This window comes from Macrotis lagotis, chromosome 7, assembly GCF_037893015.1.
Source record: "Macrotis lagotis isolate mMagLag1 chromosome 7, bilby.v1.9.chrom.fasta, whole genome shotgun sequence".
Classification (NCBI taxonomy): domain Eukaryota; kingdom Metazoa; phylum Chordata; class Mammalia; order Peramelemorphia; family Peramelidae; genus Macrotis; species Macrotis lagotis.
The window spans coordinates 198,716,120-198,735,235 of record NC_133664.1 but is presented as its reverse complement, the minus strand read 5'-3'; the positions used below and the strand labels follow the sequence as shown (position 1 = coordinate 198,735,235).

The following is a 19,116-nucleotide window of genomic DNA, read 5'->3' as shown; positions in this document are numbered from 1 at the left end:
TGTATGTCCACAGGATACAGTTCTGCCTGACCTTAAGTTAATTACCAAGAGTAGAAGATGGATAAATAGACCCTAAATAGCCTTTATTAATCTCTAATATTTTCCTAAATATTTATAATATTAATGTGGGAATTTACCTTGAAAAAATAAAGGGAAATATGAGGTACTAATCATATTTTAACTGGCTCAACAGATCTAAGGATTACAAAAATATTCACAGATAACTTCCTATTCATTTTAAAAATCAAATCTTAGGAGTCTGATGGATAGGTAAGGAAAATGGGTATTATTAAGTTATTAAGATTTAGAGAAATTAGCTGACTTGTCAACAGACACACCAATGGAAGAATTATTTGAACCCAAGTGTTCCAGGCTGTAAATCCAGCATTCTATTCAACATACCAAAATTAGAGGTCAATAATTATAAAATTATGTGCAGGCAAATATACATATACAATTGTACTAGACTGATCACTGTTGAGGGGAGGGGGTGGGAAGGGAAAGTGGTAGAAATATATGTAACATAAATGTGCAAGTGGTTGAATGTTAAAAAACTTCCATATTCAATTCAAAAAATAAAATAAAATACCAACCAAAAAAGAAATATTTGCAGAAATACTCTTCCCCTCCCTCCAAATTAATTTACAAAGGATTTCTTTCATGGCTGATCCCAATTCAAATCAATACAATGGAACTATTTTGAACAAGCATTTATTATGTCATGTACTATATTCATATATTTGTTTGATCTAAGAGGAGATACAATGTTTTTAAATGGAATAGTTTGTGTCCTCATAGAACTTGTAGTTTACTAGGGGTCTATGGCATGCACAAAAATATGACTATAATACAAAAAGATACTTGAAAGTTTCATTAGAAAGGTGTCCCAAAATATTATCTAAGGAAGAGCCCCCAACCCATCCTCTTTTACTATATTTGAAATTTACTATAGTTTTCTCGGGGTCAAAAATTCCAGTAGAAAGTAAATCGTGTGAGAGCAATGGTTGATTTTATTTTCTTTTGTCTTTGAATTCCTGATGCCTAATCCAATGTTTTACACAAAGTGTGCACTTAAAAGGGATGTTTTAATGAATCAATCAATGAAAACTTTTCATAGGATACATCATTCTATTAGGAGTACTTAATTCTGGAAAGACAAAAGTCAAAGGGTTAATTCTCTTCCATTCTATTTCTTTTCTATTCCATTCTTATTTGACTTCAAAATAAGAGAATTAATGAGCTATAAATAAATCCTGAGCTATAACTTAATAAATTGCACAGTCCAATATAAATCCATCCCTTAATTTTAGGAAATGTTCTCTTTTCAAAAATACTTCTTCTGAAATCTCTTTGTTGATTCCTATTGCCTATAGATTGCTATTCATAAATTCCATGCTATACCCTTTGCCAATGATCATCTCTCCTCTTTGGATAGCCATAATCAGTCTTCAAGTTCTTTTCTTCAACATAGTTTTTCCTTCTTGTTCTTCAGGTAGGTCTTTTTGTTGTGTGTGCAGGTGAAGAAGCTGAGATCAAAGAAGAAAGCTGTGACATTGAAGCCATCAAGTAAAGGGTGTCCAAGCAAAGGTCATATGGAGAGTGAATCTGGTCTGACTTTGGGCAAAAGAACAAGAAGAGGAAAAATTAAAGACAAGTTAGAGTTAAGTCTTAGCTATAGGAGAGGGTTAAGAAAAGGGTTTTATGATGACCCACTGCCAATGGAGGAAAGCCTATATTTAGGGAAAGAAAGTGTCACTGAAGTCCAATGCACACAGGTTCATCTTTTCTCTGTTACTCTGCCCCTAGAATGATTTACTCCTCATACTTGGATCATATCCCATTTTTTCATACAAAACCAATAGTGCCACTTTATAAACTGGCTATAGTGATTCTAATTCCTTTGACATTATAATAATAATGGTGGGCTTCTTTCTACCATTACCATAAAAAAGAGGATAGTGTTCCTAAAGCAAAATTCCCATCAAGGGTAATTGACCATTTTGCAGATTGGATCAATAACCATAGAATTCTTTAACAACAATGTATCTAGAAGGGATCTCACCAAGCACTTAATTCAGGCCCTCATTTTGTATAAAGATACTGAGATTCAGAAAGAAAATGTTTTTTTTTTTCCAATGTGTTATCTTTCAAAAGGGTCCATCTTTTGACTGAGGAGATTCAAATAAAAAAATTTTAAACCTTCCTTGGATAGAAAAATATTCTCTCTTTCCACTTCCCCTAATCTGACTCAGCAATTCTGCCCCAATAATTTCAAAGAATTTGGGGTATGCTGGAGTCTAACTAGCTTGAGAACCCATTGTTAAATTTTCAGTGTGAGAATGTACACCTAAGAACTGAGCAATCACTACTAATCAGGGCTTGATTTATTGTTTTTATTGATTGTCTAGGTCTTTTTGTTGTCCAATTATGTCCAATACTTCATGAATTTATTTAGAGTTTTCTGGGCAAAGATACTGGAGCAGTTTTTTCCATGTCATTCTTCAGTTTATTTTTTGGATGAGGAAACTGAGGCAGAGTTAAATGACTTGTCTAGGGTGACATAGCAAGTAAGTATCTGAGGCCAGATTTAAATTCACTTCCTAATTCCATGCCCAGCATTCTATACACTATGCCACTTAGTTATCTATGGTCTAGGTTTAAGATTGAGCCTAAAAGTATATGTGAATTCATTTCTTTTCCTTGAGATTCCAGTTGTTTTAAACATTTACCAACATACCCCTTTATTTTCTATCAATATTGCTTGAGCTAAGCAGAAGTACATTAGAAGAATCAGAAGTCACCACTAAAGTAGAGTCCTGGTGCCTGCAGGATAAGAACAATGACAATAACAACACAATAATAACTGGTATCTATATTATGTTTTAAGGTTTGCTAAGTGTTTTGCATTCATTATCTCACTTGAGCCTCATAGTCACCCTTTTTAGAGGTATAGCACAAGAAAAGACATTTGGTCGTTAGCTAGATTAAACTAACTCCCGATTTGCAAAGGATGAGACTCAATAAGAGTCCACAGAATTTGTGGAGCTGCCAAGTAGATGAATCAGATAAGCTAATGCAAGGATAGTTTCTAAAAGAAGAACCATGAAAATCTTGCTGGATTTGGAATATTGTTTTTATTTTTTATTTCATTCTGAACTTAAGAAATAAAAGAATCATTTCTATAGCAGTAGAATAGAAAAAAAGGGTTGTACATGAAATTTCAATTATGTACAACTTGCTATTCCTTGTAAATACATATAAAGTTAACAATGCTTTCCCCCTTTTTTATTACTTCTAGCTCTAGTTCTGGACATATTGTTAAAGAAAGATAAATTAGAATCAATGGGGATAATGAGGTGATATTATATCATGTTCTATGAAGAAGTGAAGGAACTAGATATTTCTTCTAGAGAAGTGAGGACTTGGAAACATGATACTCCCCAGTATTTCGTGCAGTGCTTTGCACATTCATTTTAAGTACAACTGTGCAGTTAAGAGAAATGTGCAAATGTGATTAATGAATTTTTGTTAAATGAGTGATTGCTGTTTTCAAATATCTGAAAATTTATTCTGCTTATACCCAGAGAGCAAAACTTCCTCTTATCTCACTTCTCAACCTATTGCCACCTTTATTCCTCTACCTATTCTCTAGATTGCTCCACTTCCTCACCAGTCACCTTGCCTATAGGTACCTTCTATCTTCTTCTCCCTTACCATTCTGTACCCTGACCCAACAATTTTTCCTATTTGAATGTAAGTTCTTCCACATTTTCTTCTTGTCTTTGTATCCCTAGCCCTTCCAATCAATGAACTCCAATGGATTCATTTTGAATCTATAGAATCAATGTTTATGGAACCAGTGTTTTAGAACCTTGGCCCCAACTTATATTTTCTAACCTTAAAATATAGTACTGCTTTTCAGACACTTTGTGATTAAACCAAATTGGTCTTTTGTTGAAATTTATATGCCAAACAGTCTTTACACTAAGAAATATTCTATTTTCACCTGCATCTCATAGAAACCCTAGTTTCTATGTGGAATCTTTATTAATTTCTCTAACTATTGGGAAGAATGCCTTCCCTCTGAAATTATATCATATCTATTTCATATATCTTCCTATAAATGCAAACATTGTTTTACCCACTCTAAACTGTAAGCTCTCTAAGGTCAGAGATTGAACATCTGTTTTCATATCTTAATGCCTGACTCTGCCCTGATCTAATCTGAGGATCCTAGAGATGATTCATAAGGCTAGTTGTATGGGAATGACCTTTAAAGAAAAATCCAAGTTTGGATCTAAACTCTGTCAATTAATATCTATATGATAGTGAGCAGGTCATCAAACTTCTGTGCTTTTCAGTTTCCTCATCTGTCAAGAATAGGGATGTTTTTATTCATTCAGAATTTTGTGAGAAAAGAAATTTTAAAATTAGAAAAAACATAGCTATATGATCTTAAATTACTAAGACCTATATATAAAGTCATTTTTAACTAAACTCAGAATCTGGTCATTAAGTCCAGTCATGGCTAATACCACTTCATGCTAGGTGGAAAGAATAGAAGTAGCATTTTTGCCTAATAAAATTACTTACATTTTTCTACTACTTTGAGCTTTTAAAAGTGATTTCTTTCCTCACCATAACTCAAGCGGGCAGGTAGTACAAGTGGTAGCATCCTCATTTGACAGATGAAAAAACAGACTCAGAGATGTGAAGTCACTTGCCTAAGTTCAAGTAATTGTTGCTCAGTTGTATTCAACTGTTTGTGACTCCATGAGCCATACTGTCCTTAGGATTTTCTTGATAAAAATACTGGCGTTATCTGTCATTTCCTACTCTACTGGATTAAAGCAAATAGAAGTTAAATGACTTTCCCAGGGCCACACAGTAAGTGTCTAAAGATTTTAACTCAGATTTTCCTTATTCCAAATCCAATGCTCTATCTACTGAGCTGCCTCCAATTACTGTATCAAAACTATGATTGGACCCAGAGTTTGTGACTCCAAATGTATGGTTTTTTTTCCTACTATCTTACAAAGTCTATTTCTCTATCATTGGGTGGGCAAACTGATAAAAGCTGCTCCTTATAGACTGGTACAAGAAGCAGTATTAATAACAGATATTTTCCTGGTCTATAAGTGATTAGTTAGATAGACAGTGAATAGAGCAACTGGCCTGGAATTAAGAAGACTCGAGTTCAAATCCTCCCTCTGGCATTTACCAGCTGAGTGACATTGGGTAAGTCTCTTAGTTTCATCATGTTTCTGTTTCCTTATCTGTAAAATGGAGATAATAATATTATTTATGTCTTAGTTTTGTTGTGAGAAGGAATTAAGATATTTTTTCAAGTACTTTGTAAGCCTTAAAAAAACACTAGAAATGTTAACTAATCTTTTATTATCATTGTTTTGTATGGACAAAATCTCATTCCAAAAGTGAATACTTTGCCCTGAAGAATTTGGGCAATACCAACAGGAATACTTTGGTCTACCTTCAGGACTAAAGAATTTATGGACTATTGCTGAACATATTATGCATATGACCCCACACGCTGAGAATGGTCACTTTACTATATCAAGCCAAGGAACAAAATTTGGTTTTTGTTCTCTTACCTTGTCAAACAATCCAAGGACTTTTGAAAGGAAGTACCTGTGTTAGTTTCGCCACCTGCTGGACAAAAATGGCAAATAAAGTCAAAATCAGCACATTGTATTGCTTATGGAAGTTTGTAAGGTTTTTGATTTTTATGTTGGGAAGATCAGTTTGATGTAGTCTTGTCTTTCTGCACCTTGCCTTCCTTATCCTACTCCCTTAAGTCATCATTCATTCCCTATTCCCTCACTTCCTGAATGTCTATTGGAAAGTCAAAAGAGGGAAAATAAAATAGACTTCTGGGTGGGATTGCAGAAGAAACTTTCTAGAAGTTAACAAGTCTGTCCCCTTGCCATCATGTAGAAAACCTCAGTAACCCCTTTTTTGCATTTGGCGATTCTTTTTCTTTTTCCAGTCAAAAACAGAAAATAGGGCATCATCAACTACTCTGTGATGTAAAAATACCTTTCGAGTATCTAAAATTGTCTTTGTTGTCTCCTTCATTAGAATATAAGTCCCGGAACTAGATTGCTTTTATGTTATTTCAGTAATTAGCAGAGTGCCAGTCAATGCTTACTTGATTAATGTGTGCTGACGCGAATCAACTTGACATGGGGACAACTATGAAATACCTTCACTAGCCTTCTTCTCCCCAAACTTAACAATTCTTATCTCTTCCTTTCATGGACCATCTTTCCATATCCTTACCCCCAAGCTCACTCTGACAACAGGCTACTTCATCACCAGAGGCAGAAGAAATTAATAAGGATTAATACTTGAAAGAAAGGAAAATATTATTTAAAAGACTAAATCTGAAACAATCTCGAACTCCCCTAAAGCAGTTTCCAATTGAATATCTAACTCAGTGTTTAACACCTGGTGAATATTTCCTAATGGACTAAATGTCAAGGCTGTATCTTCTTATCCAACAGAATAGATCTGTTAAGGGCCAGTTCCTGCCCTATGTAATGGGATACAAAATCAGAGACTCTCATAATAGGAAGGAAACTTCTAACTAGGCCAACACATATCTGCACAGGAAATTTTCACTCTAATATCCCAAGAAAGTGGTCTTGAGGCCTTTGCTTGAAGACTTTTAGAGAGTAATATCTACTATCTACTAAAACACTCCATTCTACTTTGTTTTAATAATTATCTAGTTGTTTTATCTAATATATCTAGTTTTTTAATAATTATAATTGTTTTAATTGTTAGAAAGATTTTTTTTCTTTATATCAAGCCAGAAAACTCTCTCTCAGAAACTGTCATCTATTGTTCCTGATTCTCCTTGTGGCAAGAAGAACAAATGTAATCTCTGTTCTGCAAGAAAATCTCAAAATTCTTGAAGACAGCCATAAGGTTATTAATGGGCCAACATTCACTGGAAGGGAATTTCCTAGGGGAGTGCCTCAAGAATCTGTCATAGATCCTCTTTAATAATTTGATCAGTGATTTAGACAAAGGAAATGGATGACAAATTTGAAGATGACAAAAAGCTGGAAGGGATATAGCAATGGGTCTGAATGATGGTCAGAAACCAAAACAGATCATGACAGGCTGAAACAATGTGTTGAATATAATAAGATGTAATTCAATAGAGATTAGCATTACATTCTACATATAGATTCAAAAAATCGACTTCATTAACCCAGTGGAGGAGAAAGATGGCCAGACTACAGTTTATGTGAAAAAGATTTAGGATTTTTTAGTGGACTGCAACTCAATACAAACAAATTCAATAATAGGAAATGCCAATCATAAGCTAATGTAATCTTATATTGTATATAGAATCAAGTGTTCAGAAAGAGTAATATAATATTAGTGAATGGGCTAGATTTGGAGTCAGAGGACCTAAATTCAAAAATTAACTCCATTGCTTAATACCTGGATGACTTAGAGAAAATTATTAGCCCTCTCTAGATGTCATTTCCTTCTATAAAAGGAGGGAACTGTATTACATGACCTCAAAGCTTCCAACTCTTAATCTATAATCCACCAGCTCTTTTCTCACCTGGACAAATTACACTTGGAGTATCATACTTAATATACATTCTAGGAAGGATACTGATACACTTGATGACATATTGCTTCATATTATTCTTTAATTGTTTCATAAGTTCTGTTATCATCAACAATTTATCAAGTAACTCTAGTGTGTCAGGTGAACACTCTGAAGGAGAAGATACAAAAATGAATAATATATCCCTTATTCTCAAGGACTTCACAAGATAAACAGAAAATGATTTTTCAAAGTAGTTGATTTCATTGGTTCTTGAATATTTGATTTTATCAGTAAGGGTATTCCTTATACCAACAAACAGTAATTGTTTTAGTCAACAGTCTTCATGAAGTAATGTGATGGAAAAAAATATTATCCTATGGTAGTCAACCCTTTGGAGATGATCCTCCTCAAATTTAGCTAAGCTGGTGCATAGTTGAGGGATACATAATGTAATCCCTGACCTCATAGAGACTAAAACATTTTTAGCTTCTACTAGAGAACATATACCTCTACTTCCTTTGGAATTAATTCATAATAATGTAAAATAGGTGGTATAATATAAGCATATGCAGGAGGATTTGGGAATGGTGAGCCAATAATGCTTCACACATAAGTGAGACTTAAGCTGGGCTTTAAAGGACATGTAGAACTTAGATAAATGTAGAAGAATGGAGAATGCATTCCAGACAAGAAGAGTTATGTGGGCAACCACAGACAGGCAGAAACACATGTGTCATGTTAAAGACCAGTCTGACTGCTTGGAAAGTTAATGTAGGGGAAGAGATGAGAAATAAGGCTGGAGGTAGACTGGAGCCAGACCATCTGGAGGACTTTAAATGTCAGTTATTTTAGGATTTCTGTGTAAACAAAGTTCAGTCTTTGTAGTTGAGAGTCAAGAAGACTTTATTAAACTTTTATGTGGAAGCAGGAGAGGAAGGACGGAGCACAGGAATTATCTAGGGTCTACCTTACTCAACTTAGCTCAGTTCATGAGCACCATCAAACTTGAACATTATGCTTCCAGCAATACTGCCTCTGAGAAAATTGTCAAAGGATGGATCTGGGACCCTGCCACCATAAAGACCAGCAGCAAAAAAATAGAATTTTGGGAGAATGGGCTAATATATTAGAACTAAGGACGCAATCTTAAGGTCTGGAAAAATCAAAATGTTAGTTTAAAAACATGACTACTCCTCCAACCCATTCTTCTCTTCTACCCTGAACATACTTTCTGGTTAAGAATACCATCTTCTGACACTAAGAACATTATTTGCTATGAAAAAATCAATTAGAAATTACTGGCAACATGTGTATGTGCAAGGAGAGGAGGTAGCTATCAGAAGTAATAGCTTTTAAGCATATTCCATGTCCTACCTTCTTTTTCTAATGTCTGAGACTTTCTTCTGGGTAGGAACCACCTGGACCACCTAGAAACAAAATCAAATTTGGGGTCTAGGTCAAAATATTTGGACTTTTATTCTATTGTTTTATACTGTTTTATTTTATTGTTTTATACTATTTACTAAATCTCCCCCCTCCCCACCCCCATTTTGGGGGCAGATTTTCTAATCATGAAACCACAGGACCATTCCCTTCCCAAATATGACCAACTTTCTACCCCCAGCTACCAACATTCCCTCTTTCACTAATATCATTGGATTATTCTCATTCTCACAAATTTCTCCAATATGAATTACCAGTTACGTGACTACTCAGGACTCTAAGATTCAACTTACTTCTGTAGTTTCTTCTGGCCTTCTCTTTAAAATGAGGAATTGCTGTTCTTGTTCCTTGGAAGCTGCTCCAGGGAGAAGAGTCCATTTCTGCTTCAGGTCTTCCTTGCTCCAAGGTTCACTGAGCGATTCCATGGATACTCTGCTATGCCTTATCCACTACCAACCCTATTCTCTCATCCCTCTCTGCTTTGATGTAGTGTATTATCCAGATGCCTGGCTGCCCAAATACTAGAACTTTCATCCTGGGCTAGGTTCTCTATCAACTACCAGGGTTTCAGGAAGAGAGAGAGAGATAGAGAGAGAGAGAGAGAGAGAGAGAGAGAGAGAGAGAGAGAGAGAGAGAGAGAGAGAGAGAGCAGAAAGCAGAGGGAAGGGTGAAGTAAAGGCTCCTATCTTAGGGAGCAAAACTAGATGAAAACCTCCACCATTCATTCTAATCAATAAGAGAAAAGACAGATCTTCTCTAAGGTCCCTTAAACATTGTTTTTCTCTTTCTTAGACACTGAAGAGTTGAACTGGAAAGGTTCTTTGCAATTGTATGAACCTATTCTCTCACTTCTCAAAGGGACTAACTCCACCCCAAAGCCTTTCAAGGTTCAATTGTCCTTTTTCTCTCTTAAAAATACTTAACCTCTCTTTGGAAGGTTCTAAAGCTCCCACACCTCCTCTAGTCTTTAGCCCCATAGAGAATACCATTCCTAAACAATCCTTTTGCCTCCCTCCTCCTCTCTCTCTCACCTCTTTGACTAATCTCCCCCAAGGGATTGGTAATAAGGGAAGTGAGGGAAGTAGAAGAGACTTCAGTTGTCTCAGTTAATCTCAGTCACTGTGTTAAGGTATAAGTTATCTCTTGCTCATAGGATATGAGATAAAAAAATATGATTAGGGGCGGAACTTTGAGTTGAAGGATAATCAACTAGGTAGCCCAATCCCACTATCTTCAATCTTCTGGGATTCAATTTCTTTCCTTTATGGATAACAGCTTTTAAAATTCAAAGTGTATGGAGTACAGTCATTTGTTGGCACATGGAAATTCATTCAAACTTGAACTAGTGCATGATTATTTATGATTTGGGCTAGAAGGAGAGATATGTAGGATAAGAGGTAATTCATTTATTTTCACTTGAGGAAGGTAATGAGTAATACATCATTGCATAGTTCATACTCTGTGCCTCAGTTTCCACCACCAATTAGCTCATGTTTTCTGTTGGTGTCTCAAATCCATCTGAACTATGAAATCCAGTGTGTGTCTGTGGATACTAAATCAAGAGACTAAATTTAGACATTTCAAATACTAACTGTTAAGTTTACAAAACATTCAGATATACTTATAGATGTATTCAAGAATTTTACAGATTGGATATAGATTGGAGAATGTTCCCCAAATCTTATTGCATTGTGATCAAACTCTTCTGTCTGTTTTTACAGACCTTCTGTAATCTGACCCCAACCACATCATTTCTATCTCGTCTTGTATTACTCCCCCAACACTAATCTGATGTTCTATTTTGTCTAGTCTCCTCACTCTAGAATCTATTACCTTCATTTACTGTCTTGGGTCTCTTCCTCTGACTTCTCTTACCTCCTTTACTTTTTCAACTCTTACCCATACTTCAAAAAACCAGTTTAAGCCCTTCATGTTATAGAACCACAGTTCAGAGGCCATCTAGTCTATCCCCTTCCTTTTACAGATAAGGGAACACACATCCACATAAACACATAGTGAGTGTCAAAAGTAAGATTTGAGCCCAGATTCTCTGACTCCAAGCTCCATATTCTTCCTGAAACTATTACCAACAAATATAACTTTTACCAAACCTTCTCAAATGCATACTCAGTGCCACACAGTTAAGCATTCTGGGATGATAAGATCACAAAAGCATAGATTTAGAGCTGATAGAGAACCTTAGAAACCATTTTGTTTAACCCCCTACATTTACAGAAGAGGGATTAAGGAACAGAGAAGTTAAGTAATCTGTCCAGCAACTAGATGGTGGAGTAGATAGAGTTCCAGACCTGGAGTCAGTAAAACCTAAATTCAAATCTGACCTCAGACACTTAGTAGCTGTGTTAGCCAGGACAAGTCACTTATCCCTGGTTGCCTCGTTTCCTTAATTGTAAAATAAGCTAGAGAAGAAAATAGCAACCATTCAGTATCTTTGCCAAGAAAACTCCAAATGGGTTCACACAGAGTCAGACAAGACTAAAATGACCAGCTACAATACAAACATCATAATTGATCAAGATATGGACCCCTAGTCCTCTGGATCCAAATCCAGCTTTCTTTCTCCTATCCTTTGCCCTTTCCCCTTTTGTCTTTTCCTTTTTTCTCCTTTCCCTTCTCAAATGTGCTTTCCCCCCCTCAAATAATTTCTTTATAGAACAGGATTATATACTTGATGATCATTTGATGCACTGGAGGGAAAAGTATTGTTCTCTGATAGACTATTGAGCCATGGAAAGAATGAGACCAAACTCAAACCTCAGCTCTGTCACTAATTAACTGTGATTCCTCAGAAAGTGATTCAAACCATGGTTTTTATTTGCCTTATCCATAGAACAATGGGTTTGGATAGGACAATATCCAAATTCCTTTCCAAATCTGACATTTTATATTCTATATATTTTTTACATTAACTCTATAAATTTTTGTCACACCTATAGGCACACAACTTCCCTTTATGTGTTAATAAAAGTAATGTAAATTCACATTTATATGGAGATTGATGGTACTTTATACACATTATCTTATTTCTTACAAGAACCTTGCCATGCTGGCAGGACAAGTATTGCTCTGATTTTATAAATGAGAAAACTGAAACTTGAAGAATTGAAATAATTAGTCAATGTCAGAGCTAGAAAGGAGATCTTTTGATTCCAGGTTCAGTATTTTCATTGGGCCATACTACTTCTAATATCTGGTTTTCTTACGTTCAAAGAGTGATTTCTCAGGTTCTATTAATGCAAGGAATTTCAGAAGCATATATTCTTTTCTTCTTGCCACATGCCTTTTTCTTCTATCTTCTCAATTGTCAATCATAATTCTTACCTACTTCCACCCATGGCTCTACTGAATCAGATAATGGGAAGATATAGAGGGAAAAAGAAATAATTCTCAAGTGGGGTCCTAGGATTTTCAACTCATTCATGTTGAAATTTCAGTAGGTGCTGCTATTAGAGAAAGGAAGGATTCCTTTAATTAGTAATGATTTTTTCTCTTCCACAGCAGTTTGTTTTTATTTTCTTAATGAAATAATGTTGTGTCTCCTCCTAATTCTGTAGTAATCTGTGAACATGTCCTATCCTGCTTCTAGAATGTTTCCATGAGGGCTAGAACTCTTGTCTTACCTAAATTTTGCATCACTCCTGGAACCTACACAAAGGCTCTGAGACCAATAAATTCATAATGATTGGTTGATGAATTGAGCTAAATTGAATTGTTGAAGATGAAGGGAAACAGAGACACCCAAAGGGGAAAAATGATCCCCAGTTGGATGAAAAGAGGAGAATAGAACAAAATGATAAAGGTGTAGGAGAGAAGGAAATAAATATTGGTTTGAAGGTAAGAAAGAAAGATGAAACTGACTGGGTACAAAGGAAGAGAAAGATGCCTGAGACCGTAAATCATTGGAATTATTCAAGTTGGAATGGAAGTAGGACCTAACTTAGCTATAGGAATGACACAAATTGGCATCTTGGACTTGGCTAGCATTAGATTTTGAGTAAATCATTTCCAATTGGTTGGAAACAAAGTGGATAATGCTTAAAAGAAACCAATTTATGTTCATTAAATGTAAAAAATGGAGAAAAAAAAGAATGTACTCCACTCAGTTGTTGCTTCTTCCTTAGGAAGTTGGTGAGGACTCTATGTCTTCAGCATATAAGATGCTTTTTTACTCTCTGCCCTCTGCTAGTCCTTTCTCTAATAATAATGCTGCTGTTGGTAGTACTAAGTACAAGTGTTCCAGTGAGTATTCATGCCACAGCTTGACTTGATAAATAAGAGGTATGTTTTGTATTAGTTTGGAGCACTACTAACACAGCAAAGTAACTTACTTATTTCATTAACAAGAACATCAGATTGCTAAATACTGAATCACCCCAGGATTACCAACATTTTGTCTCCTCCCATGCCTGGGAATTTTTAGTGTTTTCTGACTCCTAGGGAAGTGGAGCTATACTTGACACCTCCCGAAATGCCCACAACAGGCATTTTTTCACTTCTTTAAACCTTCTACCATCACTGTAGTCACCACTAGCCTCTACTCCTCCTCTCAATTCATAGCCCCAGTCATTTTATATTTGATTTTGATATATAGATTTAGACATGTATATATTTATAAATATATGTATACATATAATTATACATACACAGGTATACATATATATATATAAGCACACATATATAAATACATATATACAATATATAAAGAATCTTCTTGAGGGGGGAAAACCATAAATAAAGCAACAAAAACTTTAGAACAGAAGTGCCAGGAGGAATATGAGAAATAACTTTGAAACCACTGTCAAGTATCTTCAAAAGCCTACCTGAAACTCTGCTGCCCCCAAAACAAAGACACTCCTCCCTCCTTATCATTCCCTACCCAGAACCCACCTTGGGTTTTGTATTTCATCCTTTTCCTGAACTAGCTAGGGGTTGTTCCTCTTTCTGTTTGCGCACTTGTGAAATAAAACACTAAATTTGAGCATGGCTTTATGGAGAGGTCAAATGACTTAAGATGCCTACTTTCCTTTCCTTGGTCTAGAATAGTCTTATCCACAGCTCTGTCTGATTCAGATCTTGGTTCCCAAGTAAAATTTTCCTCAAAATTATTGATGATTATTCTCCCAGCTAAGAAATGTTCCCTCCTTTTTTGACTCAGGTTGTTTAGTCTTTCCTAAGGCTTTAATATAACTTTTTCCATTTGGTTGATCATCACCCCCATGTTGCTGCTAGGGTATACAATATTCTTCTGGTTCTGTTCATCTCACTCAGCATCAGTTTGTGCAAATCCTTCCAGGCTTCTCTGAAATTCCATCCCTCTTGGTTTCTACTACAACAATAGTGTTCCAAAACATACATATACTACAATTTGCTCAGTCATTTCCCAATCGTTGAACATGCACTCTATTTCCAATTATTTGCTACTGCAAACAGGGCTGCTGTGAATATTTTTTGTATAAGTGATGTTTTTACCCTTTTTCATGGTCTCTTCAGGGTATAGACCCAATACGGTATTGCTGGATCAAAGGATATGCACATTTTTATTGCTCTTTGGGCATAATTCCAAATTGTTCTGCAGAAAGGTTGGATGAATTCATAGCTCCACCAACAATGTATTAGTGTCCCAGATTTCCCACATCCCTTCCAACATTGACCATTGTCCTTTCTGGTCATATTGGCCAATCTGATAGGTGTGAGATGGTACCTCAGAGCTGCTTTAATTTGCATTTCTCTAATCAGTAATGATTTAGAGCAGTTTTTCATATGACTATGGATAGCTTTGATTTACTCATCTGTAAATTGCCTTTGCATATCCTTTGACCATGCTGAATTTAAAATTGAATTTTGTCATATCACTTCTTCCCATGAAATCTTCAATGAGTGGTCATTGTCTTGAATTCGTGTTCCTTGAGGACAAGGACTGAGCACTATTTTCCTGACCTTTTTGTCCCCAATGTTTAGTATAATTCTTTGCACATAGTAAACCTTAAGAAATATTGTTTTTCTCTACTCATAACATAAAGCCTAAAGTCAGTCATGTATTCAAAAGCCCTCCCCAAATGAACCCTAATCAACCTTTCAAAATTTAATTCTGAATATTTATTAAAAGAACTCTGCATTTGATGACAGAATGAGAAGTAAAGTTTGGAAAAAAGCTACAGTGAAATAGGGTTCATTTCAATAGAATAAAAAAAAAACTTCCTGAAACTATCCAACAATGAAATAGATTGCCCATGAAATTTCTGGATCAGGGGACTTATCCAAGTAAAGCTTGAATGACCATTTTCCAGCAAGTTAGAGGGGATATATGAATTTATTGTGGTGTTCTATTTCGATCAATCCTTAATCATTTATCATACTCACATGTGTGTATATAGATAGAATATTTTGATACCTATTTCAATATAATTGATTTCCTTTGTATTTAAAAAAAACTTATTCAGAGGAGGGGGTTCAAGTTTTCACTAAAGGGGTCCATGGTACACAAAAAAGGGATAAGAACTTTGACCTTTTGCAACTGCCAGAGTCTTATTTTATGAAATGTTACCATTCTTGGTATAGTAGAACATATGATATGATGAAAATAGCTATTATCTTGGAATAAAAAGATCTAATCAACAAATCTTCAACCCTAGAAAAGTCATCACCTTTTCCAGTCAACAACCCCATCTTTAAAACTAGGGGAGTTGAATTAGTTGATTTCTCTTCAGAGCTAATCCATTAATTATCAGATCTGATGGAAATTAATATATCTTTTCTCAGACCTCAACTTTCTTGATCTTTCTGCAACACTTAACACGGTTAGCCACCTTCTTCTCATCTCAACAGAAAGGGCTCCTAGATCTATGCATCAAGTCCTATTTCCTCCCTTGAGAGAATCCAATGCTAATTGGTCATTTTAAAGTAGATGACACAGGTACCTCAAATTTAATGAGTCCAAAAGAAGAAGTCATTATCTTTTCCCCAAAACTTTCTTCTCTTCTCAACTTCTCTATTGCCATTGAGAGTACCACCATCCTCCCAGACACCCAGGTTCCCAACATTAATGTAATCTTCAACTTCTCCCATCAACTCCTCCTACATATCTAGTCACTTGCAGAATTGAATTATTTCTCTCTTTAAATCGTCTCTCCCAAATATCCCCTCGCCATTCACATGGCATGGACTATCATAGCTCTCGTGTCTAAACTATTACAATAGCTTTATAGTTGATCTCCCTATCTTCCCTCTTTAATCCAACTTTCACCCAATTTAATTTCCTAAAGTGCATATATGTCCATGTCATTACACTATGTGATGTCATTTAAATCTCTTTATAACATTTCTCCAACTAGCCTTTCTAACCTTTATTGTAAGTTACTCCTCTCCATACAAGCTTTGATATAACAAAGCTGGTCTGCTTTTTTTCTGCTCATATACAAATCTTTATCTCTCATCTCCATGCCTTTGCATTGGTTATCCCCCAAGTCCTCAATGTGCTTGCTTCTTACTTCCATCTTAAGAATTTCTAATTTGTTTTAATGAAAATATAACTTAAATTTCATGAAGTCTTTTCTAATTTCCTCAAATGGTAACACCTTACTCTCAAAATGACCTTGTATTTAATTTTATATAATTACAAATGTTATGATAACTAGGTGCCAAGAATGGATAGAGCACCAGACCTGGAGTCAGGAAGATCGATGTTCAAATCCTGGCTCAGACACTTACTAGCTGAGTGACCCTGATTGCCACTTAACCTTGATTGCCTCAGTTTCTTCAGCTATAAAGTAAGTTGAATAAGAAAGTGTCAAAACCACTCTAGTATCTTTGCTAGAAAAATCTCAAATGGGGTCACAAAGAGTCAGATATGACTGAATAACAGCAACAAACAAATATACATGCTATTTCCTATTGTAAGCTCCTTAAAGACAAGGACATTTTTCACTTTTATATATTTGTATGCCTAACATCTAGGGGATACTGAATCAGAGGTAGCATAAAGCACAAACTTGATTAAGATTAATTCATTTTCAATCACTAATAAGTAAGGAAACAGGAAAAAATCCTGACCATAGAAAGTTACTATGATGACAAGGAAAATCAAAACATAAACATCTAAGTTTGTAATGAAGTTATGAACTAGCTGATACAACCAACCAAACAAGTCAATCTATTTTTGAAAAATGGGAAGAGCTGAAAAAAAAGATACTCATGGAAAAAGAAATGGAATATCACAGTACTCCTTTGGTGCCTAAATATAGAGGCACCAGCTTTGGGGGAAAAGAGCATACTAAAGGTTCAGATAGAACTATAAAGTTTATAAAATATGTTCCCTGCAGCAGCCCTGATTAGAATTAATATCCTTATTTTATAAAGCATGCAGAAGCAGTATGGAATTCTAAGAGTAAGGGTTCAAATCTTGTCCCTGACAGATACTGACTGTGTGTTGCCTAAACAAACCAAGACTTCAGATTTCAGGGGAATTACTAATCTGGTTTAGTACAGAAGTTTCTCTCTGCAGAAATTCCCTACATTCATCCTGAGATGAATTCACAAGGTAACCTCTCCCCAACAAAAGAGAGCGGGGGAGGGGGGGAGTTTTTAATAAAAAGGTAAATAATGTATGTAAAAAAAAGAAGAGAAAATAAAGAATTAGAACTTCATTTTACACTTTTGATCACTTAAGCTCTGAGACTCACACATAATCACCCAGTCAGAAAGTGATAGTTCTGAGATGTGAAACAATGAAGGTGACTTCAATATCCTCTGGACAGAATGGGGGTGGGGGTGGTTTCAAACCCAGGTCTTCTGCTATGAAGCTCTAGATTCTTTCCATTACGTCAAACTATTTGTATAGGAATTGCCTCAGGAGAGAGATGGGGGGGGGGGGGCCCTAAGCATTTTTATTTATTTACTTAAGTCCATGGAATTCAAAGTGCAGAGGAAGAAGCTGAAATTGCAAAAGAAAAGTTTCAGGAAGACGGCATGAGGCATTTCCTAATTGTTAGGGTCATGAGTCAGCTAAGTAGGTGGCATCCTAGGGATCTTAAGAAACTTGGAAATGAAGAATTTTCAAGCTAAAAAGCATTTTAGAAACTCCCCAGCAAGGTCAGCAAGCTAAGTCATAGGAAAGTTAAGTGTGTTGCTTGGCTTTCTCTGACAAGAAAATAAGTTACATGAGGGAAGGAACGATTTAATTTTTTTTTATTTGTTTTATTATCTTTGGTGGAGGGTGGAGACAAGATAGCAGAGTAAAGGCAGGGACTCTCCTGAGTTCTCCCAAAACTGCTCAAAAATAGTTTTAAATAATACCTCTAAACAAATTCTAGAGCAGCACAACCCACAAAATGACAGTGAAATAATTTCCCAATCCAAGACAGTTAAGGATTAGCAAGAAAAATCTGTTGTATAAATGTGAGACAGCAGTATAATGTAGCACAGACTGTACCAGTGCAAACCAAGCTCCAACAAACCAGGAACAGGACTAGGGGTGACTGAATCAGTGGTAGCAGTGACAGTTTCCAACCCTGTCATCCCACAGAGGGAAAGAGGATTGAACAATTGGTCATAAGGAGATTATAGGGCTCTCTTTGCTAGAATTGAGGTAGAACTCTGTCACCTTACCCAGACTCAAATCTGGGTCACAGTCTTGGGTGGCAGTAGTCCCAGGGTGAAGAAGAGTACTAGTCCACCAGAATTTGTGGCCGGAGGGGAGCAGAGACTCTTCTCATAGTTCCAGGGCAGAAAAGAGTGTTTGTGGTCACTCATAGAACAGAGCACAGAACAATAGAGTAGTAAATGCCTCTCTTAGATCATACCACCTAGGAAGAACTGAAAACTAGAAGTATCTTTGAAAACACAAAACCCCTGAAGCTAGAAATGGTGAGCCATCACCCTGCAAGCAGAGGAAGAGGGAGGGAGGAAGGGAGAGAATTTGGAACTGAAAGTTTTAAAAATGAATGTTAAAAATTGTTTTTACATGTAACTGTAGATTTATATGTAACAGTAGAAATATTGAGGAAAACAAATAAATAAATATCTTTGGGTAGCTAATATATAATAAATACTAAATAAAAGCC

The 19,116-nt window shown here is 35.7% G+C and overlaps 1 long non-coding RNA gene across 2 annotated transcripts; it reads right to left on the bottom strand.

Annotated features, from left to right (window-relative positions):
- Positions 1–691: 691 nt before the first annotated feature.
- LOC141493281 (uncharacterized) lies at positions 692–13,714 on the bottom strand. 2 transcript variants are annotated; one of them, XR_012470174.1, is made up of 4 exons: positions 9,331–13,714; positions 8,969–9,021; positions 5,613–5,670; positions 692–5,276 (listed from the first exon to the last, which is right to left on the bottom strand). It is a non-coding gene; the product is annotated as an uncharacterized LOC141493281 (long non-coding RNA). The 2 variants fall into 2 exon arrangements; XR_012470173.1 differs by having other exon boundaries at positions 5,613–5,667.
- Between the last annotated feature and the right edge of the window lie 5,402 nt (positions 13,715–19,116).